The following is a 12,884-nucleotide window of genomic DNA, read 5'->3' on the forward strand; positions in this document are numbered from 1 at the left end:
CGTGTTGGAACTGGGGAAATTTAAGATAATAGTGAAAGAAATATAAATGTTGCTATATGGTTCTGTATTTAAATGTATTTTTGTGTGTGTGTGTGTGGAGAAAGTTGTAACATACATATGATCATAGTCTTTCTAAATATTCAGGTGACTGTCATTTCCATTTTGACCTCCTGGTGAAGGTCTTGCTAGCAGAGGTCACAGCTGTGCTGGACCTCACCTGTCAAGAGACACCTAAATGGGACTAACTTGTTGAGCAGGATTTTCCTTAGATAACACATTTACCCATGAATCCATTGATCTCCTGAGTAGCTTCAACCCACTCATGAAAGCAGCTCTCAAATTGGCTCTTAAAGATCCCTTTTGTTTCTACCTCTTAATATTCTACACAAGGAATTAAATTCAGCTCGTGCTTCTGAAAGGACAGATTGCATTAAAATCACAGCCATGGTATTTTTCTTGGCTTTAGTTGAAGGAACAGAGACACAGAGAAGTGGGGAATTCTATTAACATTCCAAGTCCCAAGTCTAAGTGGGGATGAGACATGGAAACTGCAGATTCCTTCACCTAAGTTAAAAAGTTACGAGTTATTACAATGGTAATCGAGAAATCAATTTCCTGGGGCTGTTGAGATGACTCAGCATGGAAAATCCGGACAACCTGAGGTAGATCCTGTGTTAGTTACTTCCCTGTTTCTATGATAAGACACCCAACCAAGGTTTCTTATAAAAGAAAGTATTTACTTTGGGGGTTCATGATTCCAGAATGTTAGAGTCCATGGCCATCAAGATAAGAGACGTGGCAGCAGGCGGGCATAGTTGGTATAGGGCAGTTGCTGAAACTTCACATCTTGATCCACAAACATGAGGCAGGAAGAGAGCTAATTGGGAAATGGCATGGGAATCAAAATCTATCCCCATTGACAAGCTTTCTCCTACAAAGCCACACCTGCTAGCTCCATAAACTGGAGCTCAAACATTCAAATATATGAGCCTTTTGGGGTGGGGTGTTATCATCCAAACACCACACATCTCCTGAACCTACACTAGAATCAAATCCCAAAAGTTGTCCTCTGATCTCTACGTGTATGCAGTGGCATGTATGCATATATGAACATGTGTATGCTTGTGAAGAAACACACACCCACACAGTAATAACTTTTAAAAGTCAATTTCTTGGACTCTGTTATGGCTCACTAAACTCCCATCAGGGCGGTTTAGGGGATGAAGTAAATAATCAGCTAGGCATGGTGCCTCTGGTGTTGATAATTCTACTGTACAAAAAAGTGAATTCCTCATCTGACTAGAGAGACAAGATTTTAACTTGAAATTATTGGTTTCTCTTCAAGACATTTTAAACTAATAACAGAAGTGGTGAGTGTTGGGAGAGCCAAGGTTTTGAATAAGGCTTTGACAATGTATGTCAAGTGCCTTAAAACCATTGTTGTGATTTAGTAACTTATTTTTTTAAAGCACACTCTAGTGGTTTGAATGAAAATGGCTCCCATAGCCCACAGGGAGTGGCACCATTGGGAGGTGTGGCTTTGTTGGAGGAAGTATGTACCTGGGGGTGGGCTTTGAGGTACCTTCTCTTCCTGCTGTCTACTGATGCAGATGTAGAACTCTTAGTAACTTCTCCAGCACTATGTCTGATGGTACTATGCTTCCTGCCATGATGATAATGAATTAAACCTCTGAACTGTAAGCCAGCCCCAATTAAATATTTTCTTTTATAAGAGTTGCTGAGGCCACAGTGTCTCTTCACAGCAATAGAAACCCTAAGACACATATCTTCAAGGAAAAGGCACTGATATGTACAAAATTACAACTAATTTTTAAAAAAGAGTTCAACATAATGACTGAGAGGAAGAGAAAAATGGTTTTTCACAACCATTCATGCTATATTAATCAACTTTTCTTATGAAAGGCCTGAAATATTAAACTTGAAAGAGATAAGGTGAATTTTGGCTCATGATTTTGGAGTTTCTAGTCCAAGACAGAGCTGTCCATTGTTTTGAGCCTTTAGTAAGGCATCATATGACAGGCATGTATGGTAGAGAAAACCATTCATAAGCCAAGGAGTAGAAATAGGAAAATACCAGATGGTGGGGCTATGTAACAGCTAAGGACTCCCTTGGTTTCTATTGCTTTAAAGACTCATAGAACTTTAAACTACCACCTGAAGGTCAATATTTTGTGTCTGAACCTTTAGAGGATGTTGCCTATTTTCCAAATCAGAGCATAAAAAAACACTTGGTTGAGAAACTTTCAACCCCAGAACTACGCAGAGAAATGCCTTGTAAGCTTTTTAAGTTGCTATTTGTTTTATGGGTGACCATGTGTCACCCACATCAGTGGTTAGCACATAGTAGATGCACAGAAAATACCTAGGTTGTCTAGAACTCGTTTCTGGACTTTTCTTCAAATTGCACAAGGCAGCAATTAGTATACTCCCAATTCTATGGTTAGTATAAGTCAGTGTTAGGTATCTATAACTGTTAAGATAGTCAACATAAGGTTATTTTCATCATCTCAACATAAAACCCTGCTTTTAGCTATTGATAACCCATCTATTTATCCCTTCCTAACTTTTCTCAGCACTAGTACTAATACACTTTCTCTCCATAGATTTTCGTATTTAGGCATTTAATACAAACGGAATCATGAAATAAGTGGTCTCGATTCCTCTCCATGATTGCTTTTAGAATTTTTTTCTTCCTTAAAAATAGATTTATTTATTTACTATGTATGCAGTGTTCTGCCTGCATGTGTGCCTTCAGGCCAGATGAGGGCACCAGATATTTTTTATTTTATTTTATTGATATTTATTGAGCTCTACATTTTTCTCTGCTCTCTTTCCTGCCTCTCCCTTCCGCCCTTCAATCCTCCCCCAAGGTCCCCATGCTCCCAATTTACTCAGGAAATCTTGTCTTTTTCTACTTTCTACTTCCCATGTAGATTATATCTATGTAAGTCTCTCTTAGTGTCCACATTATTGTCTAAGTTCTCTGGGATTGTGGTTTTCAGGCTGGCTTTCTTTGCTTTATTGGTGTAGGAGGTTCTTCTGTATTTGTGTTGCTTTCATTGGTTGTATAAAGAAACTGCCTTGGCTTTTTGATAGGGCAGAACTGAGGTAGGCAGGGAGGACAGAACTGAATTCTGGGAGAAAGAAAGCAGAGTCAGAGAGACCCAACATGAAGTTGACAGGTCAGATATGCTGAATCTTTCCCAGTAAGCCATGACCTCGTGGTGACATACAGATTATTAGAAATGGGTTGAATCAAGATGTGAAAGTTAGCCAATAAGAGGCTAGAGCTTATGGGCCAAGCAGTAATTTAATTAATACAATTTCTATGTGGTTATTTTGGGGGTTAAATTAGCCCGGCAGCTGGGACAACAAGCAGCCCATTCCTCCCTACTACACTTTATGTTTAAAAACCACCTGTGAGTGAGTACATGTGATAATTGTCTTTCTGTGTCTGGGTTACCTCACTCAAAATAATGTTTGCTAGCTCCATCCATTTTCCTGCAAAATTCAAGCTGTCGTTATTTTTTCTGCTGTGTGGTACTCAATTATGTAAATATACCACATTTTTCTTACCTATTCTTTGTTTCCAGGTTCTGGCTATGACAATCAAAGCTGCTATGGACATAGTTAAGCACATGTCCTCGTGGCACGATTGAGCATCCTTTGGATATATACCCAAAAGTGGTATTGCTGGGTCCTGAGAAAGGTTGTTTCCTAATTTTCTGAAAAATCACCACACTGACATCCAAAGAAGTTGTATCAGCTTGCATTCCCACCAGCAATGCAGAAGTGTTCCCTTTTCCCCACAACCTCTCCAGCATAAGTTGTCATCAGTGTTTTTGATTTTCTTAAGTGTCTTTCAGCCATTTTAGATTCCTCTGTTGAGAGTTCTCTGTTTAGGTCTGTACTCCATTTTTTTTATTGGATTATGTGATCTTTTGGTGTCCAATTTCTTGAGTTCTTTGTATATTTTGGAGATCAAACCTCTGTCTGATGTGGGGTTAGTGAAGATCTTTTCCCATTCTGTAGGCTGTCTTTTGGTCTTGTTGACCATGTACTTTGCTTTACAGAAGCTTTTCAGTTTCAGGAGGTCCTGTTTATTAATTGTTTCAGTGTCTGTGCTGCTGGGGTTATATTTAGGAAGTGGTTCTCTGTGCCAATGCCTTCAAGTGTACTTCCCACTTTCTCTTCTATAAGGTTCAATGTGGCTGGTTTTATGTTGAGGTCTTTGATTCATTTGGACTTGAGTTTTGTGCATTGTGACAGATGTGGGTCTATTTTCATTTTTCTACATGCTGATATCCAGTTATGCCAGCACCACTTGTTAAACATGCTTTCTTTTTTTCCATTTGGTATTTTTTGCTTCTTTATCAATGATCAGATGTTCGAAAGTGTGTAGATTGATATCCGGGTCTTCTATTCAGTTCCATTGGTCCTCTTGTCTGTTCTTATGTCAATACCAGGCTGTTTTCAGTACTGTAGCTCTGTAGTAGAGTTTGAGGTTAGGGATTGTGATACCTCCAGAAGTTCTTTTATTGCACAGGATTGTTTTGGTTATCCTGGGTTTTTTGCTTTTCCAAATGAAGTTGAGTACCGTTCTTTCAAGGTCTTTGAAGAATTTTGCTGGGATTTTGATGGGCATTGTATTGAATCTGTGCTTTTAGAATTTTTAATTGGCATTTTTCTCTTTAACTTCTCCTAAATTTTCCCACTACATCTGGTAACTTTTAAGAACTTCAATCATTCTATTAAATTTAAAATTTTTATTTTGTTTTTAGCATATTTTTGCTAATTGTTTTTCTACCTTAATATTTCTACATGCCATCCTATCTACCTTTTATTTGAGACTACATTAGTTTCCTATTTCTATATGTGTCCCATTTTTAAGGGCTTTTCAATCAAGAATAATAAACTTTAAACTGCCTAATTTCTGTATTTTCTTTTTCAAGCAGGCTCACTCATGCTCCCTTTTCATGAGTCATCTGCAGAGAAAGGTAACCTTTCCAGTTTCTTGAGGGGGGCAGCTCACTCGGAGTTGGGCCGCTTCCTTGTTTATATGTGGTTCACATTTGCTTACATATTTTCTTTCCTTTGATTTGAGCCCCTGGCATCCAGAAGTCCTGCCAAGAAATGCATGGCTTTGATTGCTTCAGCTGCAGAGACCTTGGTTGCCTATGTGTTTCTGCCTTTGTTTCTTTTGGAGAAGCCCAAAACCTAAGCCTTAACAAAAACCATGGGATATTCCCAGGTTTTCTGGACTTTTCTGTCTCTTAGCAGAATTTCCTTGAGGAGGGAGTAGTTGGCTGAGTGATTAGTTTTCCCATTTCATACTTTCTATTTGCTATCCACTAGGCTCATCATATTGTCATCAGAAGAGGTAGTACTGTTTTTTTTTTCCTCTTCCTCAAGGTGGGATGTCTCTACTACTTTCTGAGGACTAATATTGCATCCACCAATATAAGCATAAGCTAGCATTGGGTTTTAATCAACAAGAAATGCTACTTTTCTTTAGAACTCACTTTATTTAGATTTCCTTGCATCTACTGCTTTATTTGGTTTAGAGTAAAGGTATATATATATATATATATATATATATATATATATATATATATATTCTCTGTCTTGTGTTTTATCTACCCTCTTCAATGGACTAAAAGAAAAGGATAAGTTTTCATTTCTCTTGTCTTTTCTCATTGCAGCAACAATCTTTTGTGACCTTCTCTATCCCATTTGCGTCTCTTGCTGGTTTTCATATTGTCTCTTAGATACCTTGTGATCTTGTAGATTCTCTCATTATTAAAGCATTCCTAACATGGTGTCTACATGCAATAGCTCACTGTAATTATCTAAGTAGTGATGACAATTATATTTTGTGAAAACTGTTCCTAAGTTCAGCAAAAGATCCCTCTGCTTTCTTTAGACCTCCAGAAGGTGGTTCTGTTGCTATGTATTGAAGATGGAATCATTGGCCAGAAAAATAGCCCTTTCAATGCAACTTTTACAATTTTTGATCAGATTGGAGATTCAGTGTTTTCTGAAGCATGTCTTGGAGTCTATTGTCTTGGTTATAGAACATCGTTTATAAGTGGGTTAAGCACGTTGCTGCAGCATTCCCTGAATTTTTGCTGTGATGGACTGGAGTGTGAGTTGACTAGCTTTAGCATGGGAAGTTTCTCATACTTACTTTCAGGGGAAATACAGAACAAATGTACAGGAAGCAGGTTTCAAGGGACTCAGGCATGGTAGAACATGACTCAAGCATCCCTTCATGAAAATTCACAGGAAACTTTTTTCAAATGACATTAAGACCAGAGGATTGCGTTGAGAACACATATAGAACTATTATAAATTAACACTAAAAATAACCAAATTAAAATGTGTAGAGAATCTGAATAGAGATTTATCTCTCCAAAAATGATACACAGTGATCAATAAGCAACTGAATAAACTCAACACCAGTAGTTATTACAAAAATAAAACCCAAACCATGTTTTAGCCAATGATGCTGACAAGCTTACTGAGGAGGTGGGTAATGGAAACTTATATGTTTATCAATAAGAGCGTAAAAGGGTGTAGTCATTTGTTAACAGATGAGCAGTTCTGCAAAATTTTAAAATTAGATTTATCTCTTAACCCAGCAATTCCATGGCTAGGTTTATACCTCAAAAAAAAATGCAAACTCACTTACATACAAAAACATGTGTATGAATGATCACAGCGGCATTATCCATAACCCACAGGACCATCACATGGCAAGTGGTTAGACTACTGTACACCCACTGTGGATATAATATTAATTATATATTAAATAATATAAATAATATTACCCAGTGTAATGTTATTAGAAAAAAAGGAGAAGTATTAGCACATGCGCCAATGCATATGAACCCTGAATACAGGAAAGATGATATGCATGATTCTACTTAAGCAATGTAGAGTAGGAAAACAGACAATCCATCAATCACAGTTGCCTTTGACGATGGGAGGAATGGGAGCATGGGATGTTTGGTAATAAGATTTTGAGGTTCTTTCTATATGTTTGGAGCCCCCTTTTAAGGAGCTAAGTTACAAATTACCATGTTTCAGTAGGAAATCTAGATTAATAGTTTATTAAATTAAATAGTAAGCAGTAATAAATTACACTGACTGGATAGAGAAGGTTTTCTTCCTTGGACTTGGATGACAGTAACATGTCCTCTACTGCTGTATTTCTGTGTATTTCCCTTGGATTTTCTGCAGCTGACTTCCTAAGATGGTGTCTGTTATTGAATAAATATACATATTCATAACCACTCATTTTGGTAAACTGGGTCCTTAAGATTTATGAAGTTGAAGTTTTGGCTTATTTAATATTTTTAAATTTGAAGTCTTCCTCATGTAAAAAGCATTAATGAAATTAGTGGGTTCTTATTTATATGTACTCGGGCCAACCTTTTTGAATTGAGTTTGTTTACAATGGCGTGTTAGTTACAGCAGGGCTTGATTTTGTTGTATAAGCCAATTCATAATTTTAGAAAAGGTCTGGCTACGTCTGTTTTATTTGTTGATATAATTAGCTCATGTTATTTTATTGTATTTACTTTGTTTTATATATTTTGCTGTTGCTTTTCTGCTAATCTAGGCTCAAGATTCACTTATCTTCCATTTGTGCTTACAATATGTATTGCATGTTACAAACACACACGTATGAGTAAAATGCATAGAACAACAACTCTCTTTACGTGTTCCGTGTTTGGGTTGTTCTTAGGATTATTTGCATCATTGCCTTCTTCGGCTCTCACTTTCTTGGAGGCTCTTGCTCTTGCTGCCCACTTTTGGATGTCTTGCTCGCTTGCAAGTCTCTTCTGCATCTTTTCTTCATCTTCATCATTTTGGTACTTTAACCTTGGCTTATGATCTCGATCACACTCTCCATCTGACTGATTCTTTCTTGACCACTTTCCAACTCAGTCTTCTTTTCTGAGGAATTTTTAAATCTTTGGTTCCAGAGTCAGTTAAGTCTCATCTCACATGATCTTGTGTATTTTTTTCTAATTCAACTTTTAAGTATACCTTTTTGAGGTTCTCCAAATCCCTGCAAATGCTTGTTGAAGGATATTTAAATTAGATTTCCTGTTTTGTTTCATTTTTCTCTGCTTTGTGGATTGTTTTGTAATTCTCCTCATCGGAAATATTTTGGTTTTTACTTCATACTTTTGATTATAGTAACTTGTGTGGATGCAGGTTTTTCCCTTCTGTCTGTTTGGGTGTATTTTACTTTCCCAGGTCAGCAGTAATTTACAGAAAGGGAGAAAAGCTGGCAAAGTGGCTTTCTTAGCTCTTTAGCGCCCTCTTCTGATTCAATGTTGGTGGACAGGTTTTGGAGTTTTTCTTTCTCTGTGTGGTTTGGTTGTTACTCTGTTTGTTTGTTTATTTGTGTATGTATTTATTTAAGGCAGAATCTCATTCTATGACCTTCTGACTGGCATGGAACTCCAGCATTGCTGAGGCTGGACCTGAACTTGTGGCGATCGTCTTGCCTCCCTCAGCTTCTGGAGTGCTAGGATTTCAGCACGAGCAGTCACTTTATTAAGGTAACCTGGAAGGATAATGAATCAGCATATCTTGGTTTCAATTTTGGTTCATGTTTGTAGAAATTTTACTTTCTGTCACTTATATATATTTTTCCCCTTGGCTGCACGTACTCGAAGGTCTCTCCTTCAGTTCCCCATAGCCAGAACTCATCTTTGCAAGAGCAGAAGTATTCTCAGCATCTCGGCCCAATTTTCTTTTTAAACACACTTTCTCAGTCATAAAAATCATCTTTTCTCTGGAACAGCCATCCATCCAAATCCTTTGCTCATGACTGATAAGACGGAACCTCAGGTTTCCAGGGGGCAGTGGGAGTGGGGGATACCGCCCGATGCTGCCAACGCGTGGCAGCCTGAAGAGTTCAGAGACCTCAGTCCAGGTGGAGTGGGAACTCTTGACTTTGACACAGGACGGAATTTCAGAAGTCAGTAGGAAGCAAAGTTAGAACTTGTACAGAAAAGGTTTTAACCAGATTGAAGAAGTCCCGGAATCCGGAGAGGGGAGTTTGGGGAGCAGACACGACACGAAGACACAATTGAAGACTTTTCAAGAGAGATTCACATGTATGTGTCTTAACGATAGACTGTAGAATTCTGGTGCAGTAACTCTGACTTAAGGGTTGCCAAAGAACTTTCCTCCCCTCCCACATCCTTTCCCCATTTGGGTAAATGAGGTCATAGGATGATTCCATAGGTCACAGGGTTTGAAAGAGTCTTTACTGTGCTAAGTTCCAAGGGAGTGAAGGTGTGTCTGTCGATGGTAAACAAAGTCCATAATCTTATGAGATTCTCAGAATGTTACATGTTTACAGAGGGGAAAGAGTAAGGTTAAACTCAGAGCAAATGTGTTCAGGCATATGCTTGAGAACATGCTTCATTGCTATTTTAACATTTTTATTTCAAATATCTCTGTTTTAGTTTTAAGATTTTCATATTATATCGGTTATTATCTGAATATAATCCACGTGTGTGTGTGTGATGTATCTAAGTGTGGGTCGGCCCATGCCTTACTGTGCATGTGGAGGTTGGAGACCTACTATGGGGTGTTGGGTCTCTGCTTCCTCTGTGGGATCTGTGGATTGAACTCATGTAATCAGAGTTGCCTAGAAAATACTTTGATCTGCTGGGCTATCTCACTGTTGCTGAAATAGCTTTCTTTAAAGAGAATTCTTTCCCAGGCCGGATACTCTCTTCATTTGGAATTTATATATGGTGGGTTAATTATAATGGCCACCCCATAGGCTCATATGTTTGGGAACTTGGTCCCCCAGTTAGTGAAACTGTTGGAAAGGATTAGGGGATGTCATTGCTGTCACTGGGGATGGGCTTTGGGCCTTTAAGAAATGTTTCGTTCCCAGTGTGCTTTCTTTCTGTCTGTGAGCTCTCAACTGTTCCCCCTGCCATGTTTTTGCTTTGCTTTTGTGGATTCTAGCCACCTGAAACCATAAGCCCAATTCAGTGGTCTCTTTTATAAGTTGCCTTGGCTCTGGTGTTTTGTCACAGCAGTAGAAAAGGAACTGAGACACCAGAGCTGCACAATATATTCTTATTTATGTGGTATTAGCAAGAACGATATAACAGATCCAACTGTTGCTAAAATTGTACCATGGGGCACAGTATATTTAGGACATTCAGGTGGGAAGATAGGAGATGTGGGGGAATCGCATGAGGGGTGTAAGTTGAGAAAATGGAGTGGATATAACACTGGTAAGACTTTTCTTTTATCTACTTCAGTGTTTAGTGAAAAGAAAGTGAGACAGAATAGAGCTAAATGAGGCATCTTTCTTAGGTGGTTTCTCATCACCGCCTCTATGAAGATTCCCTTTTTAAATGGAAGCGCTAAGAAATAAACACAAAGCAGCAGGCGGTCATCTACGAGGTTTACACTTGAGAGCTGCAGGGCCAAGTTACCAGAAGTAGTAGAATGACTTTGTGTGGGCCCACGTTAATACCTCTCCTTAGCCACAAGGGGGCGGCAAGCAGCCGGCACCCCAGGCTGCAGAAAAGGGAGCTGGCGGTAGCAGGGCATAGGTTATTTTGCATATTTGTATATCAGAGTTCATCAAGGAAAGGCTCTTTCTGTTCAAGCATGGTTGTTTTTATGTTTAATTCCCCATCTATGTAATTAAAAAAAAATCCCAAACAAAAAAACAAAACAAAGCAAAACATTCAGGTGAAACACTCATAAACCTTCACTCACAAAGATTAAGGGAAAAAGTGATTTCTTTTCCTTAAAGATCTAGCAAAATTTGATTCTTTATTATTAATTCTAATCAAACAAAAGGGCTTTTTAATTAAGTTGACTTCTAGGCTTTATGTTCCATTTGCACAAGAGGAAATGGTTACCATGCTTTTTCTTCACCTTTTGATAACTGGATGAGGAAAGAAAGATTTCTGTTTTCCATCTAGCTAACTTTTATGTTTCTTAAGAGTGAATTAACTTTTTTCTTATTAATATGACTAGACTAATTTAAATTTGTTCACTTTGGCTTTGAATTTAACTTCTTTATTCTTTAAAGTTTTCTTTCAAGCTTAATTTTGCCATCAACTATGCTTCTGTTCTCAGAATTTTGTGTCAAGGGTATAAAGTCCTTTTGACACATTTCCTAAGAGCCCTGATTCTGCCAGGGTGAGCGTGCTCATCAATCCTCTTCAGCAGATGTTAACATTTATTTTTTATAAAAAGCAAGATAGTAAACATTTTTTGGTTGTAGGCAAGACAGTCTTTTTCTTAACTCCTCAGTCCTGCCATTGTAGAGTGGCAGAAACCCAGAGATAACTCGTGAATATGGGGAAATCGATGAAAGAAAAGTTTGAAAGACCCAACAAGAATTGGATTTAGTTCTCAAGTCTTAATTTAAAGACCAATGCTCTTAATACATGTTGATTAATTGGTATGAATCTGCATAATTGTACTGTCATCTAGACAACATTGGGTCATATCTTCTATTCTTATCTTCCTGTCCTTGGTATCCATTACTATCTGACATTGATTATATTGCTTGAGATAGGATGGTAATTAAATATTCAAACTGTAGAATAAAAATCTGAGTTTATTATTTCTCACTACATAAGACTGACTTTGAAAGACTGTGCAATTATGCCTACTCTCTTCTTAAATATTCTGGAAAGTGTGCGTTTTAGCTAGCGGTGTGTTAGAAATGCTTACCACACTTGAGAGGACACAAAATGCAGACCTGTAGTGTATGGCAACATCTGTGTTTGAACTCTTCCAACTTTTGCTAATTTAAACTTAAAATTATTGCCAGGCCATTTCTGAATACAAAATCAGGAATGGGTGAGTTTGAAGGTAGCTGGCTAGGCTTCCAGCACTAGGGATGGTTTTCCTCCTGGTGAGCAGTCTTAAGTCTAATTAGTTAGCTGTTGTTTACCTATAAAATGTGAGCGCCACTATTGCACAATGTTAAGTACAATTTTGCGATGTTGGTCATCGTTGTGGTTTGTCCTGGCTAGTTTTATGTCTACTTGACACAAGTTATCGTCATCTGAAAGGAGAGAACATCAGTTGAGAAAATGCTACCATAAGAGAAAACTTTAGGGCATTTTCTTAATTAGTGACTGATGGAGCCTCCCTGTGGGTGGTGCTACCCTGAGGCTGGTTGTTCTATAATAGGCTGAGTAAGCCACAAGTCGGGAAGCAGCATGCCTTCATGACCTCTGCATCAGTTCCTGCTTCTAACTTCCTATCCTGTTTGAGCTCCTTCCTGTTCTGACTTCCTTTGATGATGAACAGCTTATAATTCAGTAAATTCTGACATTGTGTGAAGACACAAACATGTTTGTGTTTCTGATGTATAGCAAACTCACAATTTAGTAACATACATTCATGTTTTTTCTCTCTTTTTTTGTTTTACAGTTTATTGTCTTTCTTTCTTTTTAGTGTTCAGAATACAACTACAGATAGAGAGGTTAAAAGGTTTTAAGGAAGTCAGCCTGGATCTCCTCATTTCTTGGAAGAATTATCTGTCTTCATTGAAATGTGATTTCTTTAGCTAAATGAATAGTACCAGTGCTTTCTTACTGGTCCACTGAAAGAAGAGGCCCAGTACACTTAACTAGAATGTTTGATGTAGTCAGCCTTCAATAAAATTTAGTTTTAATTGGGCTGGCTAGATGACTCAGTGAGTAAAGACAAGAGCTACCAAGCCTGATGACCTCAGTTTGATCCTCTGAATCCACATGATAGAAAGAGAGAAGCAATTTCTGATTTATACACAGACACACACTCAAATGAGTGCAATTAAAAATTAGTCATTCTTCTTCTTATTA

The sequence above is a fragment of the Chionomys nivalis genome, chromosome 15 (assembly GCF_950005125.1).
Source record: "Chionomys nivalis chromosome 15, mChiNiv1.1, whole genome shotgun sequence".
In the NCBI taxonomy this organism is placed as follows: domain Eukaryota; kingdom Metazoa; phylum Chordata; class Mammalia; order Rodentia; family Cricetidae; genus Chionomys; species Chionomys nivalis.